This window comes from Humulus lupulus, chromosome 5, assembly GCF_963169125.1.
Source record: "Humulus lupulus chromosome 5, drHumLupu1.1, whole genome shotgun sequence".
NCBI lineage: Eukaryota > Viridiplantae > Streptophyta > Magnoliopsida > Rosales > Cannabaceae > Humulus > Humulus lupulus.
Window position 1 is genome coordinate 231,127,202 of NC_084797.1, and position 22,407 is coordinate 231,149,608.

At 37.1% G+C, this 22,407-nt stretch overlaps 1 long non-coding RNA gene across 1 annotated transcript; it reads left to right on the forward strand.

Annotated features, from left to right (window-relative positions):
- Positions 1 to 16,614: 16,614 nt before the first annotated feature.
- LOC133834042 (uncharacterized) lies at positions 16,615 to 20,143 on the forward strand. Its single transcript, XR_009893284.1, has 3 exons — positions 16,615 to 16,664; positions 19,925 to 20,019; positions 20,105 to 20,143. It is a non-coding gene; the product is annotated as an uncharacterized LOC133834042 (long non-coding RNA).
- The last annotated feature ends 2,264 nt before the right edge of the window (positions 20,144 to 22,407 follow it).

Below are 22,407 nucleotides of genomic sequence, written 5' to 3' on the forward strand. Positions count from 1 at the left end.
GGCGTTGCGTCGCCTCTAGGAGGCGACGCGTCGCTAGTCTTTGAAAATATGTGTTTTGGCTCCAAAATTAAAATTAAAATGCTTTAATCTCATTGATTGAGTATAATGAGGGTTCCTATATTATTTAAAGGGTTCATTTGAGTTAATTGGTAAATCGATCGCTCACATATCTCTCTCTCTCTCTAAAAACCATTTCTCTCTCTCTTTAGCTTTCAAGATTACTAGTTTTCTCTAAGATCATCATCAAGAAAGCTTGAATTGTATGAATATTCAAGGCTTGTGAATCTCAATCTCATTAAATTGTTGTAGCTTCAAACAATCTCAAGGAGGAGGCTAAGAATAGAGATTTTTGGACAACAATTCTTCATTTGTGTCAAGCCTTGGCTACATTTTGTGGTTCACATAAAATCATAGACTTGTGGTTTTATGTATCAAAGTTCTTCGTCAACAAATACCAATTCTACACTTGTTTATTTGTGTTATTTACATTGTAATCTTCTTCCATTAGAGTTTAGATTAACATTATTTATTGCTTTGAGTTGTAATATACAAAACTAAGGGTATAGCCTCAAATTCCCAACAATAAAAAATCTCTATCACTAAACCTAAGTTTTGTATCAAAGTTTGTCTATCTTTAAGGTTTATCTACTAACCAAAGCTATGGAAGAAAGCTCCTCGATCTCAGCCCTCACGATTTAGTGAGACTAGATCGATTCGATGGCTCAAATTTTGTTTGTTGGCAAAACAAGATCAAGTTTCTTCTCACAACTTTGAAGGTACACTACGTTCTTGACAAAGATTTGAAGTCTTTGGAGTCGCCAAATGATGATGATACTCAAGAAGTGATCAAGGAAAGGAAGAAAAGGTAAGAAGATGAACTCATATGTAGAGGCCACATACTCAATGCTTTATTAGATCGTTTCTATGATCTCTACACAAACACTACATCGGCAAAAGAGATTCAGGAGCTCTTGAGAAGAAGTAAAAAACCGGAGAAGAGGGTACCAAGAAATTCCTTATAACTCAATACATGGAATTTAAATTCTTTGATGGTAAACCCTTACTCCCCTAAGTACATGAGCTTCAAGTGATTGTGAATAAGTTATCTACTCTTAAGATAACATAGTCGAAACCCTTCATTGTGGGATGAATTATAGCTAAGTTACTTCCATCTTGGATAATCTATAAAAAGAAGATCCTCCATAAGAATGAAGATATATCTTTGGAAGAGATCTTGAAGCACTTAAGGATTGAAGAGGGGTCTCGTTCTAGAGACAAGTGTATGGAAGAGTCCAATGTTGGGACATCCAAGGATAACTCTATAGAGAAACCCTCTCAATCCAAAGGGAATGCTCACAAGAAGCCCCAATAAAAGAATGATACTTATCTAGCCCCTAAGAAGAATGAAGGACAATTCAAGGGTGTGAGAGCCCCTTGCTTTGTTTGTAGCAAGAGTGGCCACATGGCTAGGGAGTGTATGTAACGACCCCAAATTCGCTAATGAGGCTTAAGGGCCTTGATTAGTGTGCCGGGATGGCATAATTGGGTTAAATATGGTTTGCATGAATATATTGATTTAAATGCATAATTATATGATTAAAATGCCTGCATGACTGTATTGATGTTAATGTGATATATATGGTATTTGTGAGAACCACATTATTATGTGGGTAGGTTTGCAGAGCACGACTCGAGGCGACCCTAGGGCTAGATAGCGGGAAAAGTCACAACGGGGCTTAATAGTTGACTTTGGATAAGTCAAGGGTGTTTTAGGTATCGGGTAGTTATTTAGACTATCGGGTTATGAAAATAAATATATGGAGATATATTTGAGGTTAGAAAGTCTAGGCGGGAATATTGGGGGATTTTATCGTTTTGCCCTCGGGGACGTTTCCGGCACCCCGAGCCTCGAGATTGGCTTAACGGGATAAGGTTAGGCTAAAGTTTAAGGAAAACAGTAGAACAAAAATTGGACCGACCCTTTATTCTCAGCCTTATCTCTCTATTCTCTCTCAAGGAAAACACAAGAAGTAAACAGAGGAATTTGGAGGATTTCAGCTGGAATTCAGAGGGGAAATTAGAGGCTAGCTCAAGGATTATCCAGGGAACATTTAATCAAGGCTAAGGTAAAAATTAAATTGTGTATTGAAGTTAGAAACTTTGAGCTTTTGGCTGAGTGATGAGATGATTGTGATATTGATGTTTAATGTTGAATTGGAGCTGGAAAACTTGGGAATTAACAGGGATTCTGCTTAGAAAAGGAGTTCAGTTGAAGATGTAAGTTATAATTCGTGATTTAGAGGTTTCAATCTGAGTTTGTATGGTTGGTTTTAGTGTTTGAAGTTCTTGAGTTTCAGAAATCGGAAATGGGATTCTAGTAGGTTTTTGGGCTGGATTTCTGTTGGGATGTGTTGTTAGAATCATGATAAAAGTGTTGTGATTAAAGGGTTTTGAATTGGGGAGCTTTGGGATGGCTTTGGATGAGGTTTAGATGTTGGAAATGGTGGGTTTTTGGGGCATGAAGGGAAGGGCCGCGACTCTGTTCTAGAGCGCTGCGGCCCTAGGATGAAGATGAGCCTGGAGGGCTCGGCCAAGGGTGAGCGCCGTGGCGCCCAAAACAAGGGCCACGGTGCGTGTCTTCTTTCAAGCATGCCTTTGGTTCTGTTTTGAGGTCAGGGCCGCAGCTAGGCTTCAAGGGCCGCAACCCTTAGATGCACACTTGAACTTTTAGGGTTTTAAAGCACGAGAATTGAGCCTAGAGTGCTCAGGATCGATTTCACCACCGTGCTTGGTGGAATTCGGATTCCCGGAAGTTAGTTTTGTATCCGGAAAACCTTTATTTGAATATTAATGGAACCCTACACCTTGGTTGTGACTAGGTGATAAAAGCTAGGGCTCGGGAACAGATCGTGCTTGAGGAGCGTTGCTCGTAATCAGTAACCGCAAAGATCAAAGGTAAGAAAACTACACCTGGTTGTATATCTGTAATGGGACTAAGGGGTCCTTATTGTGTATGCTTGAAAGGATGGTATTATGCCATGTAAGCTAAACAGTGAACCAACGACCTAAGAGTGCCAAGGGTTACACTAGCGCACAGGGCGCGACTTGGCCACTGGTAGCCGAGGACATCTTAATGTGCACTGAGCTCGGTTTAAGCGGGCCGGAGTCAGTGGGATAAACAGAGGGTGCGGCCTAAGTTGTCGGCCCTGATTATTATGTGATATAAATGCTATAAGTGATTGATTGCATCCTTGACTCTGATTATATGCTGAATGGTTAATATGGATTATTTGATGAGAGTTCATGCTTAGTGAATTTACTATTTGTTATTATTGTTTGTGTTGCACATCATGTTTTCTTGCTGGGCCTTGGCTCACGGGTGCTACGTGGTGCAGGTAAAGGCAAGGGCAAACTTGATCAGCCTTGATTTGGAGAGCTCTGCGAGCGGAATGTACATGGCCATCTGCTCAGCCACCACGGTTGAGGTTTAGGCAGGAACGCGAGACCCAGAAATTGTTCATTTTGCCTTAGTATGGCTGACAGTTGTCTGTATTTTGGGGAGTTTGTAATCCAACTTTTATACTTTGTTTATTTTGGGATCCCATGTATATAACTGCTTAATTATATAAAATGAAACTTTTGAGACCAAAACCTTTTTAACCCTAGCTCATACATGTTTAGTGACACGTTTTCAAATTAATGACTTGATTAGCAAGTCTTGCACCTTTATAAGTACACAGTGTAGCGGTCTTGGCTATCCAGGGCATTACAACTTGGTATCAGAGCGTCCTAGGTTTAAGGGATCCTGAAGACAGGCTGGACATGTACATTCGCTGCTAGAGACAAGCTCAAATTAGGGTTTGGTAATGTGCATATGTGTTTATATGCTTATATGCTTAAAATGAATATGAATGCTGTTATTTATTGGATTAATAGGAAGCATGAGATACTGACAGGGCCTGGCCCTTGACTGTTGTGTGAGAATATTGAGGCATGTTTATTAGCATAATCCGTGCATGTACATGAATATTGGGATGATTAACCGTATACTGTGTATGGATAAATGCTTGATACATAGTTATTATGTGTTGAGATTGGGCATGCTTATTAGCAGCCGGTGCATGTGGATAAATGCCTATATGTTTATTGTTTGTGTGTGGTTATGTTCCATTGGTGGATTTTGGAGAAGCTTTTACCCTGTCATCATGGTCTGACTGCCGAGTCGTCGATTGCAGATTAACTTGGATAGCTATGCGTCCAAGAAAATCTACGCGATTAGCCGGCGCTAGGTCCGGGACCGGGGGTGATGACCAGGGTCAGATTCCTTCGCCAGTCCCTGAGAACTGGCAGCAGTTAATGGCAGATATGCAGGCTCGATTACAGAGTCAGGATGAACAGATCTGTATTTCTGCGACAGCAGGCACCATCAGGGAGTGCTGCCCCTATTGTACCATCTGCAGTGGTATTAGTTGTGCAGTCAGGGGAGGTTGGAAAAAGATGGGAGCCGTTGTATGAGCGGTTCAGGAAGCAGCAACCTCCAATGTTTGAGGGTGGACCAGATCCATTGAAAGCCGAGCAATGGCTAACCATGATTACGACTATTCTGGATTTCATGAGGATAGAGGGGCATGATAGAGTGGCCTGTGCCACTTATATGTTGAGAGAGGATGTGCGCATTTGGTGGGAAGTGGCATCACAGACCAGGGATGTTACCGCTTTGAGTTGGGAAGGCTTCAGAGAATTGTTCAGTAAGAAATATTACAATGTTGCCGTCAGGGCAGCAAAAGTCAATAAGTTTGTGAGTTTGGTGCAGGGCAATATGACTGTTACTGAATATGCCCTAAAATTTGATAGGCTTGTGAAGTTTGCACCAGATCTTATGCCTACTGATGCTGCTAGGCAAGATAGGTTCATCAGGGGGCTTAATGCTATGATAGCTCGGGATGTCAGGATCACAACGGTAGCTGAAGGAACAACTTATGCCCAGGCCGTTGAGAAGGCTCTTACCGCTGAGGAAGTGCAGAATAAGATTTGGAGGGAAAGTGCGGTGAGGCGTGAGGGCCGCAGAGTTGTGCCTCCTTATTCAGGGACAGGTAGGGGCGAAGGCCCCAGTGACTTCAAGAGAAAGGCTCCTGACACTTCGACTGCTGCTGGTTCTGATAGAAGGGGTTGGGGTGGTCAGGGTGGCCGTCAGGGTGGTGGCGAGGCATGGCGGACCTATCCGGAGTGCCCGAGGTGTAGAAGACGCCATCTGGGCGAGTGTCGGGCCAAGGCTTGCTTTGTGTGCGGAACAGTGGGGCATCTTAGGAAAGAATGCCCAACAATGAAGAAAGGTGAAGCAGGGAAGGTGGATAGCTTGACTCCAGCTCGAGTATTCACCTTGACTCAGGCAGAGGCGAGGCTAGTCCCTCGGTAGTGACAGATCAACTTTCTAGCGCTGGCTCTCCTTTTACAGTATTGATTGATTCTGGTGCTACACATTCCTTTGTTTCTAGTAGAGTGATTGATAGATTGTGTAGACCTAGTGAGTATCACATTGCAAGGTTTGAGACTTTATTGCCTACAGGGGAACTGGTAGTTTCTAGGAGATGGATTAGGGCACTGCCAGTGATAGTTGATAGTAGGGAACTTTCGGTGGATCTAATTGAGTTAGATATGGAGGATTTTGATATGATCTTAGGGATGGATTGGTTGGTCAGGTATGGAGCTACTATCGACTGCAGGAAGAAGATGGTGAATTTTGAGCCTAAGGGTGAGGATCCTTTTGTCTTTGTGGGTGCGGTGTCTGGACCCCGCGTACCCATGATTGCAGCTTTGAGAGCCAGGGATTTGTTACAGGGTGGATGTATAGGCTTTCTGGCTAGTGTGGTGGATACTACTAGGGTTATGCCGGCAGGGCCGGGAGAGACTAGATTGGTGTGTGAGTTTTTGGATGTATTTCCTGAGGATCTGCCAGGGTTGCCGCCGCGCAGGGAGATTCCGCTTGAGATTGAGTTAGCACCGGGGACAGAACCAATATCTAGGACACCGTACAGAATGGCACCAGCAGAATTGAAAGAGTTGAAGATACAGTTGCAATAACTTTTGGATTTGGGATTCATCAGGCCTAGTTATTCTCCATGGGACGCTCTAGTGTTGTTTGTTAAGAAGAAGGATGGGACTTTGAGGATGTGTATAGATTACAGAGAATTGAATAAATTGACTATCAAGAATAAGTACCCTCTACCAAGGATTGATGATTTGTTCGATCAGCTGCAGGGAAAGACAGTGTTCTCAAAGATTGATATTTGATTTGGTTATCACCAGCTGAGGATCAAAGATGAGGATATACCGAAGACGGCCTTTCGGACAAGGTATGGGCATTATGAGTTCTTGGTCATGTCTTTTGGTTTGACCAATGCCTCGGCAGCTTTTATGGATCTGATGAACAGGGTGTTCAAGGACTTCTTAGATCAGTTCGTCATTGTCTTCATCGACGACATTCTAGTGTACTCCAGTTCAGAGGTAGAGCATGAGTAGCATCTTCGACAGGTTTTGCAGAGGTTGAGGGAACATCAGTTGTATGCCAAGTTTAAGAAATGTGAGTTTTGGTTGCCAGAGGTGACTTTCCTTGGGCATATAGTTGGTGCAGAAGGGATTAAGGTGGATCCGTCCAAGGTAGAAGCAGTAAGGGATTGGCCGAGGCCAAGGAATGCCTCGGAGGTGCGGAGTTTCCTTGGATTGACAAATTATTACAGACGGTTTGTATAGGGATTTTCAAAGATTTCTTCACCGATGACAGAGTTGACAAGAAAGAATCAGAAGTTTGTTTGGTCAGAGAAGTGTGAGAACAATTTTCAAGAGTTGAAGCGACGACTTATTTCTGCACCTGTGTTGAGTCTTCCTTCGGAGGAAGGAAAGTTTGTGGTCTATTGTGATGCATCGAGGATGGGTTTAGGTTGCGTGCTGATGCAGAATGAGAAAGATATAGCCTATGCATCTCGGCAGCTGAAGGAGTATGAGCAGCGGTATCCTACACATGATCTGGAATTGACGGCAGTGGTATTCGCACTGAAGGTTTGGCGGCATTATCTTTATGGAGAGAAGTTCGAGATATATACTGATCACAAGAGTTTGAAATATTTCTTTACCCATATGGATCTGAACATGAGGTAGAGACGTTGGTTGGAGCTGGTTAAGGATTATGATTGTGATATCCTTTACCACCCTGGGAAAGCCAATGTGGTGGCAGATGCGTTGAGCCGGAGGGGCCCAGGGCAGTTGTATAGTTCCACCCAGATCTCGAGAGAATTAGCTGAAGAGATGGCTAGGGCAAAGATAGAACTGGTGGTAGGCCAGTTAGCTAATATTACCTTGCAGTCGACCCTATTAGAGCGGGTCAAGGAGGGTCAGTTGGTGGATGCGCAGTTGCAGGAAGTTAGGTAGCATGTTTTAGCAGGGACAGCTAAGGATTATTCTGTTTCTGAGGCAGGTATGCTTCGATATCAAGGGCGGATTTGTGTTCCAGCAGAAGAGGGGATCAGACGAGAGATATTGGACGAGTCACACACTACGCCATACTCGCTTCATCCGGGTACCACGAAGATGTATCAGGATCTACGGACATAATATTGGTGGCCCGGGATGAAGAAGGATGTGGTAAAGTATGTGTTTAGATGTTTGACATGTCAGCAGGTAAAGGCTGAGCATTAGTGACCTGCGAGATTACTTCAGCCTTTGGGTATCCCAGAATGGAAGTGGGAGGACATCACCATGGATTTTGTAGGAGGATTACCCAGAACAGTGGGACTTTGTGACTGGGTGTGGGTGATTGTAGACAGATACACCAAGTCAGCTCATTTTCTACCAGTGAGGTCGGCCTATACAATGGAACAGTATGCAGAGTTGTATGTGAGGGAGATAGTTCGTCTCCATGGGGTTCCAAAAATCTATGGTGTCAGATCGAGATCCCATCTTTACTTCTAAGTTTTGGGGAGCTCTGCAAAGAGCTATGGGAACCCGGCTGAAGTTTAGCACAACTTTTGATCCTCAGACTGATGGACAGTCTGAGAGGACGATTCAAGTGTTAGAGGACATGCTTAGGGCATGTGTGATTGATTTTGAGGGGTCTTGGAGTAAGTATTTACCGTTGATTGAATTCTCGTACAACAATTTATAGTTGTTAATTAATATTTCTAAAAACATATTTTATTTTTTCCAAATTTTTGGAAGGGGTACCTGATGAAAAATGTGTATTTATTATGAAAATATAATATTGTAAACTTTTAATTTTTCAAATGCATGTCAATTTCTAAATATAGCTAGTGTCTCTCATTGGTTGGAAAAAATATTAATTATGGCGAAAAAATAATAACTAAATTCGAAATTAATGTAGAAAAAAAAAATTTACCTGTTGGTGACTTGCTATACCAAGTCATTATGTTGCCACATCTTCATAATTGTTAGTACCCATCTATGGGTAGTAACCATTGATAAATCTTCCATATATATATTTATGACAATTCTTCTATATTTCCCCCCCTTGTTTATTATAATGTGTTCAACATTACGGTAACCTTGCTTCTGGCCCGAGAAAAACATACTGTAGCAGTATTTTAACAGCCAAGTCCTTCGGGATATTACGTAGTACTTTTTTAACTATCGATACTTTGCTCAGTACGATTTTACAAGGATAATTGTAATTCCTAAAAATAATTAGGGTTTTAAGGAAAATTAATTTCCTAAAAATCCAGCATATTTTTCAAGGAAATTTAAAGTCCTAAAAATGTAATATATTTTTCAAGGAGTTTTGATGTCCTAAAAATATAATATATTTTCCAAGGATATTAATTCTCAAAAACACAAAATATTTTTCAAGAAATTTTAATTGCTAAAAATATAAGATAATTTTCAAGGAATTTGAATTCCTAAAAATATAGATATTTTTCAAGGAATATGAAATTTTAACCATACCAGATATTTTTCTAGGAAATTTGAATTCCTAAAAATATATAGTTAGCCTGAGAGGTTACAAATATGGCATCACTTCTCACTCCCTTGCTCTATGCGCCTCACCCATAGGAGTCTCCAAGCCTTTTTTATTCAATTCTTCATCAAACTCAGATCTGTATTTGGGTAAGTACTTTCTCCTAATCCTTACACCATTTAATTTAAATTTGCTTAGATTTAGAAGAAATACTTTGAATCTTTGAGGAATCTGTCTGAATCTTCTTGTTTTGTTTTATTTTGATTCAAAATAATTGACTTATTTGAATCAAGTTACGATTTCTCTGTGAAATTCCTTAGCTTGGACAATTTTCAGGGTTACAAACCCTAGCACATGCGATTTTAAGTTTGTGAAACCCTAGGATAGGCGATTTCCAGGGATGTAAAACCCTAAGCCGACCACCCCTTTGAGATTATTAGCCTGTGATTTCTAGGATTTCAAACCCTAGCATAGGCGATTTCTAGGGATGTCTATTCCCTCATGGACCGACCAACCCTAGGATTTCATTATGGGCCGAGTACCTCCAGGGCTTCTCTTCCCTTGCCTTATGCGATTTCCACGTCTAGGATTAGGGTTAGGGCCGACAACCCCTAGAGTTTCCAATCATGGGCTGAGTACCTCTAGGGTTTCCCTTTCCTTACCTTATGCGATTTCCAGGTCTAGGATTAGGGTTAGGGCCGACCACCCCTAGAGTTTCCATCATGGGTCGAGCACCTTCCAGGGTTTCCCTTTCCTTGCCTTATGAGATTTCCATGTCTAGGATTAGGGTTAGGGTCGACCACCCCTAGAGTTTCCATCATGGGTCGAGCAGTGTTTACCTTATAGGCCGACCACCACACCTTGAGCGACTTCCAAGGATCTAGGGTGTTCGGCCCAAGCATAAGCCGACCAACTGGGACCCTAAAAATAATTTTTTCCCTTCTCAAATGATCTCTTTGGGGTCTTCCTTGTACTGTACAAATTATTTTTATTGGAGACTTGAACTTTAGTCCTCTGGCATTTTTTTGAGGTTTGCATCCCTGGGGTGGTCGACCTAAGGTGGTAGGCCGACCAACTATGCCCCATCTTTCATGCTTTGTAATCTTATGGATTCTGGGTGATCGATCCAAGTTTAGTCTCACTGGGCCGACCCCCTATATAGACTTTTTCTCCTGATTTGTTCATTTTTGCTCCTTAGTTCATGTATATGCCCCCAGCTATTGGCTTCATTGTGCTCACTTACTAACTTTACTCTTTATTTCTCTTTTGTTGCAGATGTCCACCTCCTCTTCATATGACAAGTCAGTAAGCAAGCGTACTCCCCAGGAGTTCTTGGAAAGGATGAAAATGATTTTCCCTCGCTCCGCTTTATATTTTTTCAGTGAGGAAGACTTCTTGAAAAGGTATAGCCCAATGGCGAGAGTAAAATAGAAAACTCGGTAACCTTCCATAGATGATCCTCATATTGTCAGGCACATCACTCAAGGCTCTTCGCCTGGCTCTTCTTAGCATAGTACGCCCCGCAGATGTAATGACCCAACTGCTCTAGACCTTGGACCATTACTAACTTCTATACAAAACTTATGAAAACATACATTTGAAATAACATATCTTTATTTCAGAACTGTAAGGTAAAGGCTTAAAACTATATAAAATTCATAAGTATGACATTGGGATCCCATTATTTGAAACAAAACATAACTTTGACATAATGAAAACTTAATTAAAACTTATTACAACCAATTGCGGAAAAATACATAGAAAACCATAATTAAAGAGACTTCATCCTCGAATCGAACTCTCGGTCCTTTAATTCCATTCCGCCTCAATACACATCCCCAAGCTTCCAAGAACCTTTCCCGCCACCAAAGCTATTTTCCTGCACATATAAACATAAATGAGTGAGCCTAATGCACAACAAGGAAAATCTAACACATAAATCATATACATAAAATTCATAACGTAGCATATAATAAAACATATCATAAACATATGTCACACATACTATAATGCCCATTATTACTTGGGGTCCCATAAACTAAACAAGTCATATGCCCATTAGATTTGTGGGGCTTGCTAGCTAAGCAAGTCATATGCCCATAAATTTATTGCGGCTTGTTAGTTGTACAGGTCATATACCCAAGTCTACAAACATACATAACACACAAATCATAAGTTAACATAACACATAAATCATAAGATAACATATGGAATAACACATAATATCCTATCCTATTTTCCTTACCAAAAGTACTGGATATGAGAACAGGTTTGGGACTTTGGAACACTCCTAAAAATCATTAATGAAAGGGTGAGTATACTGAAGAAAAAGAAATGAAAAGAATGGACGAACTATACCATCAAGAATATACTTATCAAAAACCTTATGTTCAAGATTTTAGATTTCCTATCCAAAAATAAAGAATAAAGTTAGGAGGTTGAGTGGAAAACTATAAGAACTTAAGGAAAACAATACCAAAATGAACTAGAGTTTGGAATACCTTGAATACTTCTATGAACGATCTAAACCTCGAACCGAAATGTGCTATAAACCTTACTTCCCAAATGTTTGCACTACACCAAATACCCATTACCATAACACATGATTATAATAGATTTTAAAAAGAGTTATGGTAAATAAAAAAAATTTCAGGCGGCAACTTAAAATAATGTACCGCCAAAATAACTTAGCTTTTTTTACTAACTTTTTTTGACTGAACTTCCCGTGTACCCATTTCCCCTAATACCCATTTCCTCAACCATTCTTCGGTCTTCCCTTTCCTCTCAGTCCCTTCAATCTTCAATGTTCTTCGTCTTTCCATTCCTGGTCCGTGCGTGGTGGTCTATCTCTCTCGGTTTCCCGTAGACTCGGTCTCTCGGTCTCTCGGTTTCAGTTCGTGGTCCGTTCGTAGCTTGCTCTTGCAAGTCAGCCCTCTTCCAGGTCAACCCTCTTGCATGTCTTCCCGTAGCTTGTTTTGTTTTTGTTATTGCAGTGTGGATTTTGTGTAGATTTTTGCTCTGTTTTATCGGACATTTGTTTCTAATCTGCATTTCTTCTGTCTTGCCTAACCCGTAGTTTTCTCTTGCAGGTCAGCCCTCTCTTTGTACCAAGTTCTCCTTTGCTCTATCAATGGAGGAGCCTCTTCTATTCTGAGAAATACCTCAAACCCACCAGCTGTTTCACTCATTCTCAGGTACACAAATTAGGCACCTTTACTGTTTTCATGTTTCTTTTGCTTAATTAACTTCTTTTATGTTTTTTTTTTACTTTGTTCACATTTTTCTTTAGTGTTGTAAATCTTGTATATGATAGAATACAATCTTACTTGAATGGAAAAAGAAAATTGCACTCTTGTAAATGAATCAGGTGGTCTCAGAATTTAGTAGGGTGTCGTACTTGCTTTGCTATATGATGACTGATCATATAATTGCTATATTTTCCTAGCTATTAATTTCCATTAATAAATTTCATGTATAAGATTTTACCATGTCTATTGCTCTCTAGAAATAGAAATCTCTGTGTGTTTGAGATGAGATCTTTGGCTATTGGTCCTGTAATTCAGCTGATTAAGTTCAGTATTAGATCTAGACTAGCCAGGTTGCCTAAGCTGAAAGTGAGGACCAGTGAGGTGGCGTTCTTAGAGGCTATTACTCAGTTATAACTGTTTTTGTTTGGCTATTTGAGCTTGGTTTGTTTTCTTGCTGGTTTATTGCTTTTTTAGGTCCTGTGTGGAGGCGTTCTTAGGGGCTATTTCTCAGTAGTTTCTGTTTTTGTTTGGCTCTTTGAGCTTGGTTTGTAATCTTGCTGGTTTGTTCAATATATTCATTTTTTCCATAAAAAAAAAAAGAAAATAGGTGGTTAAAAGAAGACATTACACTGTAAAATAAGCAGACAGACAAGCTCTGAAATAATTTGGTACCAAATAAATATAAAAGCTCCTCCTAGTTATGTTAAAAAGATAGTATTCTAATTATTTAACATAATAAATTTATTGTTTAGCTAAAGTACATGTAAATTAATACAGTAGGAAATCACTTACAGTAGGAAACCTGCATTTAGTATACTGTTTCATACTAAAGTCACTGAACCATGAATGGCTCATATCATTGATGTTTCTTTTCATTTCCATGTATAAATGAGAATACAACTCTTCTTTTTCCTGTGCTTATATCAGTGTTTGGTTTTTCTACTAAAAGTTCTCTGTCATTGTTAATTATAAAGTTCCATAATTTTGATAATGATTGTAAAACTAGTCTCAAAAACAATAAAAAATGGATATAACTGTAAAAACGAGCTTGTGTGAGACTAAATATGCTGATATGTATGTTGAGTCTACTTTGCTAAAGTTTATTTTAAGATTTTGGTATCAATATCAACTTTGACGAAGTGGGTGAGTTCAAATAATAAAAAAATGCAGGGGTCAAAACATGAGATTCTCAATGGTGTGCGAGTTATTAATACATCTTCTAATCAGTTTTTTCTAAGGCTTATTGGTAGCAGTAATAACACTCCCATGAAATATTTATATTTTCTTTATAAAGTTCTTTTAAAGATAGTGTTGTGATATTGGGTTTAGTAGGGAATTTTATTCCATGTAAGTAACTGTCTTTGGTATGTGGTGATGGCTGCATGGCTGCCTTATTTGGTAATGAAATTCTAATTCATTAATTGAACCATTTTTAGATAAGAATTATTTGTTCTTATCTAATTCAAAGATGAACAAACATGGTCAAAGTTACATTAAAGAGAAAAGTGTGTATAAAGACAACTTATACAAATACCATTGACATATTCATGGAATCTTTCAATGATGAATTATTTTTATTCAATTGTACTAAATCGTAATATTTATGTTCAGCTGAAACTATTGACCTTTCTCTGTGTTTGTGATAATTCGTTGAGGTGTTTCTTCTTGTGTTCTTGTTTTAGTTTTTATGTTATGCATGGATAGCTTGATTTGAGACCCATCTGGTTTGCTATTTAGTGTTATTGTGTTGTTTGCAGTGTGGGTTTGTGTAGATTGTTGCTCTGTTAGTCTTTTGTTATTAGTTACTCCAATACAAGCCATATGATGCCCCGTTTATGTTGTAGATAGGCATATGTCTACATATATATATTTATCGGTACAATGGTGAAACTATATATATATTTTTCGTGCTAACTTATAAAAGTGAAAGATTAAATTGAAATGTTGCTGTGTTTATAAAGAAGGTTTTAATGACTTTCTGTTTAAGTTAAGAAAAAAGCCTGTGATATTTCTGGGGAAGCAGAATGCTTTTGGGAGTTGGGACAAATACTACCAAACAAGGAATAAATAGAAACCTTGTAATCAAGTAGGATTTATGCTCTATGTTTCAGAAAGACAGAGAAGAAATAAAGTTTGGATTTCAAAAACATGTTAATGACTTGAGAATAGTAGGGTAGAGTAGAGTCTGGCTTTTATATATATATGTACTGCATATATATTATGTAGTTCTTCAAATAATAAATATTATGTAGCCTTTTGGCTTAGTATGATGGTAATTTTTCTTTGTTTTTATTGCTGAGTTGAGTACTCTGTTTTCTTTGTGGTGTACTCTTTTGATTTTAATGGACTTGTATGTTTCAACTTTCAATTAATGTTATTTTTAGTTATGCGTATCTTTTTATTATTTTATGGGAGAATCATATTTTCATGCCTACATATATTACATAGGGTCGGCTTGTTATTGGAGGCCAAAGCATAATGTTTTATTTATATATTTCATAAAGGGGGCTTATGTGTAATGGTTGAAGTTCTTTGCTTGATAAATTTGCTTCCTAGTGATACCTATATACCTACTTTTAGATCAGTTTGTGACACCTTTCTGTCAATTTCTATGGCTGAAGATAACATACGTTTCTCTTTTCACCAAAACCAACATTGTGTTCAATCAAACTAAAGTGGAGGCTCTATTAAGTAATATGGAGCCAACCCCTTGTGAAAATCAACCAATTACAATATTATTTTTTTGCTTTCATCAGAGCACATGTCACCTAAATATATATATGTTATATACATAAAAATATATTGTTTACCAAATCATTAGTAAACTTTCTCATTTCACTCTATGTATGATTTATGGTGTATTTAGGACAAGAAAAGAGAATTTCCATTGTTAGTAAATGAGACTATTTAGCATAAGATAAGAAAGTGACAACTCAACAAATATTTATGCAACACAATCTGATCTATGCTGAATTATTGGGTTACATTTTGACCAAACTTTTAATTATTTTTTAATAAACTCACTTAAGCATTTTGATTAAGAGAATGATATCTCAAGTTACCCACTATGGAAATGAATATTAAATATCTTACACAGCAACTATTACATAACCTCAGAAAAAGAACTAGGCTAGTAGATATATGCTGTCAAAAGCTGAATATTTTTTCCTTAGCTTTTTGTTGTTCAAGTACAAAGTGAAATAATGGGAAAATGGAATCTAGTTTCTTTTGTTTCCTATTTTTCTCTTCTCAGAAAAAGAACTAGGCTAGTAGATATATGCTGTCAAAAGCTGAATATTTTTTCCTTAGCTTTTTGTTGTTCAAGTACAAAGTGAAATAATGGGAAAATGGAATCTAGTTTCTTTTGTTTTCTTTTTTTGTTTCCTATTTTTCTCTTCTCTTACTATGCACATAGAATCAAGTAGTAGATATGTCATGTGTACAGTTTATATATACATATACATACATATAAATGCATATTGTATAATATATTTGTACTTTGTATTTGTTGAACTTAGTTTAAAATAACGAACTTGGTCATGTTTGCTAGTATCTCCAATTACAACCTTTTGAGAGGGCTGCTCTCTCCTAAGTCTAGATCTCTCTATCACAAGCTGCCTTCTAAATGAGACCCCTGCCTTATTTATAGGCATTGGTCCTTTTAAAATATAACAATCTAATGCCAGCTAGGAAAAAGAAAGACCAAATACAACAATTACAACTCAGCCCTAAAACAGCCAACTAGATTAACTAATAAAATAGAATAAAACTAAATAAAACAAGGTACAATTAATCACCATAATAACCTAATTATTTCCGGGCCTCCTAGTGTACACGGCCTGGATTGGAGGCTTATCATAGGCATGTACCAACTCCATGAAAACTTCTTTATGAACGTTTTAACTTTTTTCTTTTTTTGTATTTTTTCGTTAAATATTATTATTATGACTTTTACTACTACTACTATCTTAATGCGATTATTTTAAGTGTATGCTGCATGCACGTTTTGTTTTTTAGTACTCTCCACCAATCAACTTATGTATATATGTGACTCTCCATTGCTTTAGTTCTTGGACCGCACATGCACACTCAAAGTGTAAAAAATCTGTAGTCTGACATTAACTTCTTCTTCCTCAGCTGCCTCTTCTCCTCTCTTCAGAGCCAAATAATACGCGCCTAAAGGAATCAAACTAAGGTGACCCTTTGTGTTGTATTTATTATGACCTGAACTAATAACTCGTTTTCAGCTTCTACTCTAACCAGTTTCATGTAAGAGACTGATTTGTTGGTATCATACATGTCTTTTCTATAATCTCTATTAGTTTATCATACATGCTTGTTTAATATCTATGGACAAATTTTAATTTTGTATTAATCTTTTATGTATTGATTATATTCTTTAGGTTGGGGATCGAATTGGCAAGGAGCATTGCAAAGGTAATTTGCAAGAGGTACGGAATTTGTTCTTTTAACTCTTATTATTAATATCTTAAAAATGTTAGAGGAGTTTGAATATCTTAAATATTCATCCATAGAGAAGTAGGTTCTGAGATTAAAATTGTGTGCTGCGGTGATAACGGAAGGTTGAAAACTTGTGTGTATTAGAGAAGTAGGTTCTGGAAAATTTGTTTGTGTGCTGCGGTGATATAAGGAAGAAAACTTATTGTGTGTTGTTTGAATTTTTTGACTTGGTATTGATAGATGGTTAGGTAAGTTTTTATATGTATAGATTAGATTTTTCATTATATGTATAGATTAAATTTTTCATTTAGTCATATTGTTTTCATTATTTCCATATGTATAGATTAGATTTAATTTCCACAACCCAAGCTAAAATCTTGTCTTTGATCCAAACCCAATTAGTTAGTGGCTACCATTTTAGAATCTGAATATTAAATTAAAAACAACACTAGAATCTCTTGAAAGCTTAATGAAACTAAAGTCCTAGAAATTAGTAATAGATTTAGACCAATAAATCTTTAGTGGGACTAAGAACCATGGTATTAGAAAATCAAGTAACTGCTATAACATAAAAGGAAAAAGAAAAAGAAAAGTAAAAAATTGTTTGGTGAAAAGTTCACTTCCTCTCCTCAGCATCAGTTTGATGATTATGACTCAGATAGCTAGCTGATCCTTTATGGAAATGAGTTCAGTTCTGAATCTTCTGATCAGTGCAGAGCCTAATGGGTTTGAAGCTCATAAAGTCCCCACTCATAAATTTATTTGCCCAAAAAAGATTTCAAATCAAACAAATATTATTAGCTCTTCATTTCTTCTGAGCACTCAAGGCTTTAGTTGAACCAAATTTAATAGTTTTGAATGAATGAATTACAAGTAGTTTATAAAAATTCACCATAAGTAAGGCTCAAGAATCAAGATGCACCTTATGTATTTGTTGTGATGTGGTGCTGCCCATATCAGTGGCTCGTATATCATAAACCCATTGACAAAAAATTCTTAGCTTGGTCCCATCCCATGGTTCTGTTCAACCTTAGCTCACACATGGTCACTGTCACCATAATAATCCCATATTGGCATCTAACATCATAAAACATATTGAAACATGCTAGAGTTGCATTTTTGGACTTAAGACCTTTCTACTCCTGTTTTGTACAAAAACCCATTAATTAATTCTTTGCCCAATTTCAAGAGAGCTCATGCAAAAGCATTGAGAAATAAATTGAATAAAACATGTAGCTGTAGGGTCACCACGCAAAGGATCTTCAATTTCATCATCATTCTCAATCAAACTCTCAATATTCTCACATTGAGTGTCATCAAATGGAAGCATTCAAAAGCATATTTAGAGATTTTGAAAGCCACGCTAGAATTAATTTCCATTAAAAAAGTTAAAAGAGGAAACCTTGAAGTTGAACAACACCAATGTACATCTCAACGACCAAAAACTATTAAAAGACAAAATCCCCAACTCAAATTCACAAATCTGGAATGGAAAGAAAAAATAAGTGTATAGACAAAAGAAAAAAAGAAAAAGAGAAAGAGAAAAACTAGAGCTTTACCAAAAGTATAGATGGATAAACAAGAAGATTGTGAGTGAAGTAGTACTCACAATCTTCTTCATGAAAATAACTGAAGCTAAAAAAATAATCTACTATTATTATTCTTCATGAAAGTGAACCTTTTAAACAGTAGGGAGCGCTAAAATGTATTCGATAAACAACCAGCCAAGAAGAAACAAAGAGAGAGACTATGAACCATACTTGATTCTCGTTTAATCATAACTTGCAAGCTAGCTTCTCAAGTCCCATCCTTAATTTTCTGAAATTAGAAAGATTATACAGAAACAATTAGAAGAATCTAACTATACTTAACTTTCTTTGATAATATTTTCTCTAATTAATCCACTAGACAACTACATACAACTATATTAAAGCATTAGATCATATATAAATCTTTATGATTACAGTTATTATATTAAAACTACATAATCATGCTATTTTAGATCAACATTTCTTCAGTAACATTAAGACCTTCCATGATTCTATCATGCCTGAAAGATCTCTGCATAAGAATACAAGCATATACTGTATTATATTCCAAAGAAAACAAATTTTAGAACAACCAACTCAATCAGCAATTTAGCCTACAAAAAATCTGTATTGTTACTCAAACTGAAACCTTTTACATCCTTAAAAGATCATTAAAGAGTCCATAAGATCCATAAAAAAAACGTTAGAAACAAATCAATCATCTTAAGTTAATAACTAAAGCTAACAAATATACCAATGGCAACCATTCTTCATGAAAATAACTGAAGCTAAAAAAATAACCTATTATTATTTATTTATTTTTTTGATCAAGAAAAAGGCAATTTATTGATCAAACACACTGATTACAACCAGAAAACAAACAGAGCAAACACAGCTCACAAACACACTGAAAACAACCAGAAAAACAAACAGAGCAAACACAGCTCTCAATCAATACAGACTAGACAAGAATTGAGTCATTTGAATAGCTCTAGAAGTCCTAGCCTTAGATCGAAGCTTTAAGCCAAATAATCTAGCTGAAACAGAGGTTTTAATTAGACTAGTTACAATAGAGACCATAAAACAGCTGCTGTCTAGGAATAGGTCAATCTTTTTAACAAATTTTGAGACTTTATAAAATCTATTTGGTTTATTAATCTGGTCCAAAATTTTTTAGGACCATAATAGGCTGTGTAAAAAACACTCACACCAAAAATAAAATCATTTTAGGCATTTTTACTTGGTAAAACGGATACTCAAAGTTGTCGCTAAAATTAAAATCAGTCTGCAGAAAAATTGAACACATCTGTTGAATATGAATCTAATAATTTGGATACAAGCTAGAGTAGAATGAAATGAAGCCTAGTCTAAAAATGCTTAGGACAGTACCAAACAATAGTTTTTTTCCTGTGTAATCATACACACATCAAAGATCTATTTCTTTTTCCAGTAGTAAAGCAAACCTAGTCAAGTGCATCAAATTTGAAGTTGTCCACTTCACATGCACCCTAGATAAGAATTAGATAACAAATATTCACTTGAAACCATCAAATTAATGGGAAAAAATTCAGTGTTTTTATCTGTACCCAAAAAGAAATAAATTATAAGTTAATCATTTTGGTTCCAATATCCTCCAACCTCCTAACAGAAACTTTGGAGAGCTAAGTTAATCATGACCCTGATATTACAACCGCAAATAATGTGATTGTCTTGTCTAACAGTTGTTAAACCCAGACAAAAAACAAGATTTTAGTAAGAGAACAACATCAAATACAAATTCATTGGAGATGGATAAAAGTTGGATCCATCTTAACAGGTTAGTAACCAAAATCATATAGTTTATTTTGGATATAAGTTTAAGTGTTAGTGCTTGATAATTGACGTATGCTCTAAAATTGTAGAGTAACGGTGGAATATGAGCAAAAAGCTAGAGAGTTTGTTGAGACAGCCATGACGAATCTTGGATTTCCAGCCAAGATTCTTTGTCCATGCAACAAATGTCACAATCTAAGCCATCAACTTTCACATGAAGTTGTCGAACACTTAGTTTTGTGGGGCATGGACCATTCTTACAAAACATGGTTTCATCATGGGGAAGATCCAGTCCAACGCAGCACGACAAACACAAGTTATGAATATGATTTATTTCGGGCAGCGGGAGTATTTTCAAGTAACACCAATGATTTTGGTGACGATAACAATGACGCTGATTTTCAGAGTTTATTAGCGGATGCTGAATCTCCATTGTATGAAAGTTGTTCAAAGTATACAAAAATGTCGTCTATCGTTGGGTTGTATAATCTAAAAACAAAGCATGGAATCTCAGATGTTGGCTTTAGTGAGATGTTGGAGATGATCAAAGATATGTTGCCGAAAGATAATCTCCTACTAACATCAATGTATGCAGTTAAAAAGTTTCTAAAGATGTTTGATTTGAGCTATAAGCATATCCATGCTTGTGTCAACGATTGTTGTTTGTATACTAAAGAGAATGCTGATGCCCAAGAATGTCCCACTTGTCAATATCCAAGATGGAAGCAAAACGAACAGACAAAAGAGATTCTACAAGGGCAGCCTGCAAAGGCATTGAGATATTTTCCTATTATACCAAGGTTTCAAAGGATGTTTAGAAACGAAGAGACGGCTTTAAGCTTAAAATGGCATTCAACCAATAAAAGAACAGATGGGAAAATGCAGCACCCAGTAGATTCAGAGGCTTGGGATGCAGTTTATGAGAGATGGCCAGATTTTCAACTTGAACCTAACAACCTTCGATTAGGACTTGCTGCTGATGGGATCAATCCTTACAAAAATATGAGTTCTACATATAGTTGTTGGCCTATAATGCTCATTGTATATAATCTGCCACCTGCGTTGTGCATGAAGGATGAATTTACTTTTCTATCTATGTTGATTCCTGGACCTAAACAACCTGGGAATGACATAGATGTTTACTTAGAGCCCTTAATTGATGAGTTACTTGAATTATGGAATGGTGTTTATACATATGATATTTCTACAAAGAAGTTTTTTAATTTAAGGGCTATGTTGCTATGGACCATAAATGATTTTCCAGCTTATGGAAACTTAGCTGGATGTGCGACTAAAGGAAAGTATGGTTGTCCTGTTTGTGGCGAGCACTCAAATGTTGTTTGGTTGAAGCATAGCAAAAAGATGTCATTTTGCAATCATATTCGATTTCTACCACAAGAACACCGTTACCTTAAGAAGAAATATACAACAGCAAGGGCAAGGGAAAGAGCACCACAATGTCCAATTATATTGTCAGGTGTTGAAGTAGCTGAGCAGTTAAGCAAAGTGACTAATGACTTTGGAAAGGGAAAAAAGAGGAGTCGTGGTGTAGACACAGAACAAATCTGGAAGAAGCATTCTATTTTTTTTAGGTTGCCTTATTGGGAAATATTAGTTGTTCGTCATAACCTTGATGTTATGCATGTTGAAAAGAATGTTTGTGAAAGCATACTTAACACATTGCTCGATTGCAAAGGAAAATCTAAAGATCACTACAACTCGAGATTAGATTTGACAGAGATGGGCATTATGCCTCATCTCCATCCATATGAAGAAAATGGTGTTACTCGTCTTCCTGCTGCAGCTTATACTCTATCAAAATCTGATAAGAAATTGTTTTGTGAGAGGCTATTTGACTTGAAATTTCCTTATGGATATAGCTCTAACATTAGAAACTGTGTAGATGTGGAGAAACAGAAGCTGACAGGACTTAAGTCTCATGATTGTCATGTGATTATGCAACAACTATTGCCTATTGCTATAAGGGGTTTAATGGAAGAAGGTTGTAGAGAGACAATTCTTCGGCTCTCTAAGTTTTTTCATGGATTGTGTAAACGTGTGGTTGATAAGGAGGAAATTATGAAATTGGAACTAGAAGCCTTTGAAATTCTTTGTCAACTAGAAGAATATTTCCCTCCTTCTTTCTTTGATCCAATGATTCACTTGGTTGTTCATTTAGCACGAGAAGTTAGACTTTGTGGTCCGGTGCAATTTCGATGGATGTACCATTTTGAGAGATATATGAAAGTATTGAAAGGATTTGTAGCAAACTATGCACGGCCAGAAGGATGTATTGCAAATCGCTATCTTGCTGTTGAATGTGTACGCTTTTGTGAAACATTTTTAAAGCAAAATGATAATCAAGATAGTACATTATTAGAAGAAAATCCAC